This window comes from Physeter macrocephalus, chromosome 5, assembly GCF_002837175.3.
Source record: "Physeter macrocephalus isolate SW-GA chromosome 5, ASM283717v5, whole genome shotgun sequence".
Lineage (NCBI taxonomy): Eukaryota > Metazoa > Chordata > Mammalia > Artiodactyla > Physeteridae > Physeter > Physeter macrocephalus.
In genome coordinates, this window is record NC_041218.1 from 59,471,017 (window position 1) to 59,478,833 (window position 7,817).

Consider the following 7,817-nt stretch of genomic DNA (forward strand, 5'->3'; position numbering starts at 1 on the left):
GGTTTGGTGGTGCTGAATTCTCTTAGCTTTTGCTTGTCTGTAAAGCTTTTGATTTCTCCTTCAAATCTGAATGAGATCCTTGCCAGGTAGAGTAATCTTGGTTGCAGGTTCTTCCCTTTCATCACTTTAAATATGTCATGCCACTCCCTTCTGGCTTGTAGCGTTTCTGCTGAGAAATCAGCTGTTAACCTTATGGCAGTTTCCTTGTATTTTATTTGTCTTTTTTCCCTTGCTGCTTTCAATAATTTTTCTTTGTCTTTAATTTTTGCCAATTTGATTACTATGTGTCTCGGCGTGTTTCTCCCTGGGTTTATCCTATATGGGACTCTGCACTTCCTGGGCTTGGGTGGTTATTTCCTTTCCCATGTTAGGGAAGTTTTCTACTATAATCTCTTCAAATATTTTCTCGGATCCTTTCCCTCTCTCTTCTCCTTCTGGGACCCCTATAATGCAAATGTTGTTGCGTTTATTGTTGTCCCAGAGGTCTCTTAGGCTGTCTTCACTTCTTTTCATTCTTTTTTCTTTATTCTGTTCCGCAGCAGTTAATTCCACCATTCTGTGTTCCAGGTCATTTGTCTGTTCTTCTGCCTCAATTATTCTGCTATTGATTCCTTCTAGTGTAGTTTTCATTTCAGTTATTGTATTGTTCATCTCTGTTTGTTCTTTAATTCTTCTAGGTCTTTGTTAAACATTTCTTGCATCTTCTCGATCTTTGCCTCCATTCTTTTTCCGAGGTCCTAGATCATCTTCACTATCATTATTCTGATTCTTTTTCTGGAAGGTTGCCTACTTCCACTTCATTTAGTCGTTTTTCTGGGGTTTTATCTTGTTCCTTCATCTGGTACATAGCCCTCTGCCTTTTCATCTTGTCTATGCTGCACATATATTTATAATTGTTGTATCTTCTTCCTGGATTGACCTCTTGATCATTATGTATTGTTCTTCCTTATCTCTTGTAACATTCTTTATTTTAAAGTCTATTTTATCTGATATGAGTATTGCTACTCCAGCTTTCTTTTGATTTCCATTTGCATGGCCCATTCTCTGCTGATGGGTGGGGTTGGGTTCCCTCCCTGTTGGTTGTTTGGCCTGACACGACCCAACACTGGAACCTACCTGGGCTCTTTGGTGGGGCTAATGGTGAACTCCAGGAGGGCTCACGCCAAGGAGTACTTCCCAGAACTTCTGCTGCCAGTGTCCTTGTCCTCACAGTGAGACACAGCCAGCCCCCGCCTCTGCAGGAGACTCTCCAGCACTAGCAGGTAGGTCTGGTTCAGTCTCCCCTGGGGTCACTGCTCCTTCCCCTGGGTCCCAGTGCATACACTACTTTGTGTGTGCCCTCCAAGAGTGGAGTCTCTGTTTCCCCCAGTCCTGTCGAAGTCCTGCAATCAAATCCCACTAGCCTTCAATGTCTGATTCTCTAGGAATTCCTCCCCCCGTTGCCAGACCCCCAGGTTGGTAAGCCTGACATGGGGCTCAAACCTTCACTCCAGCGGGCTGACTTCTGTGGTATAAGTGTTCTCCAGTTTGTGAGTTACCACCCAGCATTTATGGGATTTGATTTGATTGTGATTGCACCCCTCCTACCATCTCACTGTGGCTTCTCCTTTGTCTTTGGATGTGGGGTATCTTTTTTGGTGAGTTCCAGTGTCTTCCTGTGGATGATTTTTCAGCAGTTCATTGTGATTCTGGTGCTCTTGCAAGAGGGAGTGAATGCACTTCCTTCTACTCCACCATCTTGAACCAAATCCTTCCCTGAAAACCTTTAACTACATTGCTAAGAAAAGTAATCACCTTTCTACAGGTACTATCTTCTCTGACAGCAGTGGCCTAAAACGGCAACACATCTACAATTCAACTACTACACTTCAATTTTTTCTACCACAAATAGATTCCAGCAAACTTCCAAACCCTCACAACTTTTGGTGAATACTTCTCCACAATCCAATTTTTTAAAGTACTTTTATTAAAAGCTTGAAAATCTTTTCAATTTTTTACAACAACAACAACAACAAAAAAATAATAATTTCACCCTGACAGTTAAAAAAAGAAAAAAAGTAAATTTTCTGACTAATAGAACAAATTTGCATTTAACTGGTCTCTGCCCTATGCCATTAGGGTCTTCCAATTTTTGAGAGAAAGTTTCTGAGCATAGAAATGGCCCTTTTGCTCACTCGGAAGCCAGCTTTTCTACACAAATCAGCTATAACTCATATATGTTGAATTATCCAAACTTCTGACACTTAATTTTCACAATTTGATTTTCTAAAACTTTGTCTCTGGCAGTGGAAATCCTAACTCAAGAGTTATCAGCACAAAAGATGATCATAATTATTAAATTCATGTCCTCAGGGAAATTTCTTGGCCTATATAAATTTACACAAGGGCTTTAAACATCATTAAATCACCTATTATTGCCAGTGCTTTGAATGTCTATATGAGTAATATTATAAGTGGATCCACTTCAAGGAAACATAGAAGAAGCTTTGATTATAGTTATTTCCAACATGGTTTTTCTATCACTGATTATAGGCCTCCTTTCCTTTATAATACAAAAGTCTAAAATAATTTTAAAAACTTTATCAATGTAACTAAATTAAAGTTTCCATCTACTACTTTGCTCATCATGATATGTTCCTAATCAAAAAAAGGTAAAAAGACCTTCTTCAGATAACATCTAGAAAATTGCCCATTTAACCATTTCTCTGGAGTATTCACAACAGATATTTACTTTTAGTTATTGCTGGGCATGCTATTAAAATATAGTGAACTTATGGTCAATTTGAAGTGCCATATGTTTTCTCAGATTTTCTTCAACTAAAATATTACAATAAACACTCACCTTGCCATCATAAATCATAAAAAAGAACCGTGCTTTTCTTCTCTCAAGCTTGGGAAGACTATCTATCAAACAGAGTACAAAGTCCACTAAATCCTTTGAACCTTTGAAGAGAGAAAGACAAATCAATGTCAAAAATGATGTGCCTTCTCACCAATACACAAATTAAACTGTGTATTTTATAAGATTTATAGGGTAACTGAGCTCTTTTTATTATCATTTCTGCTAGGTAACTGTCAAGTGAGTCTAATTCAGTAAAATAAATTGATACGTTGGGAGAAATCTCTAGTCTCCATTCTAGGTTGGGGAAAAAAACATGCAGACAGTTTAGTCACCCTGTACCACTTGTATTATGATTTAATTGGTCTGAAATATTGTTTTAAAACTCCCTTGGTGATTGTAATATGCAGCCAGTCATGAGAAAAATTGTACTAGACTAAAGCCACAGTAAAATCACTGGTAAAGTTGGAAGTATGTGAATATGTGCCTTTTTCTAGGAAGAAAGTGTGCAATACTTCTCAAAGTTTTTCCAGACCACAAATAATATCTACCTAATCAGAATTGCTGGGGGTGGAGCCAAGGCATCTGGTATTTTCAATGAGTAGTGAGGTGAATCTCATGTACTCTCAGAGTTTGGGCACCATTGGTTTATTGCTGTCATCATATTATTGACATATTCTTGGATGATTCTGTGCCCCTCTCCCCCAAAATTATTATGACCACAGCTCTAAAATCATGGGCTCTCTAAGCTGCTTTAAATGAGAACATGTAATGGCTCATTGAACACATGAGCAGTTAATTTGGGAACAGTTGCAGCATTATAAATGTGCTTACTTATTGCAAACCCAATTAATCCAGTCAGGAGGAATGTTAATTACAAAGGAGTTTGGAAATTAGCATGAGTGCCTGACTAAATGCCTATATTTTGACCTATTATATTGTCTGTCTGGTAATTTATTTTAAAAATAATTCCATAGGAGGTCTCATGTATATATGTGCATATATCCCACATTCCAGGACTGATTTTGTAATCTTGGAAATACCCTAATTATGAAAATCCACAGCTTTAGAGGTGGCTACTCTGGTATTTCAAATAGCATTATTGAAATCTACACCAGAGGATATGTTAATTAGCATAAAAGATGATAAAAATAAATTTTCATTGTTGACAAAATGGTCTTGAAGATATTTTGACTAGATAATAAATATTTAATATTAACAAAATTTGGGCTAAGCCTTACTCTGCTTATAACATAACACTTAATAGCAACATTGTCAAGAAAAGACAAATAGTCCAATCTATTTTCAACCACCAGAGGCTACCTATATTTATCCCAAACTCTTGAATCACTAAACTGGCTTAGATCAGTTCACATGATGACTCCCCCCCAAAACTGAGAAATGGCAGAAGATGGCCAAGAAAATGACACATAAAGCAAAACTGTATTTAATTGATTTAAAAAACAGAATAATGCACAAAACAATAACTGTATTTCTCTAGGAGCAGTGGAATATCAATCAAAATAAATCCAGATATAGCAGAAAGCAATTGGAAGGCTTCCAAAGCTGCCAAGAAACTCTCTCCTAATTTAGGAACAGCCAAGATTTACTAGGTTTGTGTGCTTTTATGGCCCTTCCCCCTTGGACATAATTTAAAAGACAGAGGCAGAGCCTTAGCCAAGTGGGCCATTCCACTCCTCTTCTCTGAGAATTTAAAACTTGGAGTGGAGAATGACAGAGACTGACAGCCACTGAAGTTGAGGCATGTTAATGACAATACTCTAGAGACAACTATGAACTTCTGCTGATGAAGTCCCAGAACTGTACTAGTTTGGGGTTGTTCTTTGAATTATGAAATAATCCAGTATCCTTCCACAAACTTTCTTTTTTGCTTAAGTTAGAGAAAATTGGTTTCTGTTATGTAAAACCAACAAACAAAAAAAAAAACAGTTTTGATTAATACACCTAGTAAAAAGAATACGGTAAAAATGGGGGAATATGGGACAATCTTACTTATTCTAAGTAGACACTTAGAGCTATAGAAATAAGAATCAAACATTTGAATGGTTTTAGAAAGTATCCAGAGAAAGAACACTGTTGGAATACAATTCTCTAAGGGTTTATGGTGTTTCTGCAAAATGTCTTGCAAGCAAAAGCACTGACTATCTTTGTTTTGGACTATCTTTTCAAGGATGTTTATATAGTGATAGTGAACAGCCTTGGAAGACAGAGGTAGTGTCTCCCTCCAGAGTGGAGGGCAAGTTACTACCCACTATAATAAAGGTGTTTCCCTACAGGGCAAATGTCAGGCAGGTTTGCTTAAAAGATTTGGGTTCCCTATGCTTGGTGTTCCTCAGTTGTGACACATTCATCGAGTTGCCCTGCATGCCCCCATGGGACTTGGGGGCAAGAGGACCAGAAGTAAACATAAAAATCATGTTGCTTGCCTTGCCATGAGTAATAAAGTCCTTTGTCTCTGACCCAGAAGTCACACATCTTCTGCCAGCATCTATTAAACCATGGCAGGCTCACATCGTAGCCTTAAAGGAGAGAAAATTTCAGACCCTTCACAATTCTTGACAAACATTTCAAAGAAGAATTCATATCATAATGAAGGTGCATCAGTTCTGTATTCCCGTATTTCAAGTTGCCTAGCAACTATTTGGTCACCATTGATCTGACAATCTGCAGAAATGAAAGACCATGTTATGTAGAAAAGTGTGATTCAACTATATGCTTCTAGATGACAGAGATTGTCTGATTGATCTCTGTATCTCCTTCACCACCTAGCCCAATACCTAATATAGACTGCATGCTCAATGATTTTATGTTGAACAAACTGTTAAATGAAAGAATTATTGACTATTAAAATAACTCTGCTGGGATATGTATAGAGTTGTAGTAAATAAGATAGTCTTAAATCTGTATCATAGGTACTTTTCCTCAGAATCATTCTGTTTCTTCAGGTTCACTTAAATGTAAATAATAGAGGTCCACTCAAGGAAGTTTAAGAGACAGGGTGATGCATAGAGAAATAAGAGCAGGAAAGGTAAACAGCTCTGCTGAAACTGGAGCTGGAATGTGGCTGTTTAAGGTAGCTTTAGAGATCTCAGAAGCAGGAATTTGCGACTCTTTTCTCTACAGCTCCACCACTAATCTGGCTCATTCATATTCTGCATGTTTGTCCTTTCAGATCTGCTATTAATTGGCAATCTTTTTTTTTTTAACTTCCTATTCTAATTCCCTAGGGAGACATTCCAGTGCAGTTCATATACCCCTTGGCAGCCTATTAACTCGTGACCTTTGAGTAGACATCCCATCAACTATGATCTTTAAAGTCATGTGGTATAACAGGTGACCACCTAGGCACCAGAAGCCATGGGTGGGGCAATTTTTAAAGGGGGTGAGCGCATGAAAGGCCATTCTACTTGAATGTATGTTGCCTATCTATCCTTCTCACCCTCTTCCTATCACTTCTTTCTCTTGAAAAATATGTATCTTATTTCATGTGGTTTGAGTATTATTTTTAATACAAAGTGTTCTTACACATTAGTTTTTATTTTAAAATGCTTGCACCAAAAACCTTGTGGGAGAGGGGACAAAGAATGTGAGTTAAAAAATAAAAGACTAAAGGTCATTAAACATGCAAAAAGACTGTTCAATTCCTCTAGCAATTAAAGAAATACAAAGTAAAACCTCACCTGGTCTATGGCTAGGCTTCTTTTGAAAATAATAATGTTTTAGCCAAAACATCAGCCTCATATATAGTTGACGTGATATATACAGCGATATATATAGTGACATGATATGACTATGACATATATAGTCTCATATATAAATTGGTACAAAATTTCTGGAGAGCAGTTTATCAGTATGTATCAAAACCCTTAAAAATGTTTACACTTTTGACAAGTCATTATTCTACATCTAGGAATGTATCCTAGGAAATGAATACTTGATTTTTCTAAAGATTTTTGGACAAGGAGAGTCTACATGAAGAGTTTCTCATAAAGCTGTGAGACCCTGGTTTTCTTTCTACTGTCCAAGTCAGAGCAACACACAGCTATCCTTCAATGCAGCTGTTCAGAGCAACCTAAGCTTTGAAGGAGAGCTATGCCAGTCTGAAGGAAAAGCACATGAATCACAGAAATCTTTGAGAAATGCCATGTCATTCTTCATCTGCAGAATGAAGCCAACAGAAAGAACTGGAACACTGCAGCTCTCAAAAAAGCCACAGCAAATACACTCTTTGAACTGGCTCACGTGACTAAGCGCGAATCCAATCCTCTGAACAGGAGGTGTCATGGCAAGAAGTCTCCAAAAAATACCAAAGATTGTATTTAAAATATACGTTTTATTGTCCCCTCTTCCATTGGAGGCAATCTCCAATTGGCTATTGTAAAGTCACATTCCCCTAGCTTCTATACCTCACCAGCATGAAAGTGTTAAAAATGCCTGAACGAAAGACACTACAACAGCAGTAGGTACATGTGCAAAAATAATGACTGACCATCACATCATATCTTGGGTGCAACAGTCATCATAGCCTTATTTACCACAAAACATTGGAAAGTAATCAAATATCTAAAAAATAGTGGACTGGTTAAAGTAGATATGGCACATCCATATAATGGATTGCATTGCAGTTATTTAAAATGTTCTCAAAGAATACTTAATGATATGAGAAAAAAATTAATAACCATATACTAAAACAAGTAGATTACAGTGAAGTTGCATCTCATACAGGAGATAGGTTTTAAATCAGCACATGATAAAAAAAATCTCATGTGGTTAAGACTACCCTTGAAAATCTCCAGTTTGGACACCAAATCTATAACTTCAACACAGTTTTTCTTTTTAGTGTCAGAATAGATAATTGTTTCTGTGATTGAGCATCAAAGCAGTTGGCTTAAGTTTTGACCACATTGTAGGAAAATATATATTTTTACCATTAGAATCATAGTCAGTGTAGCAAGAT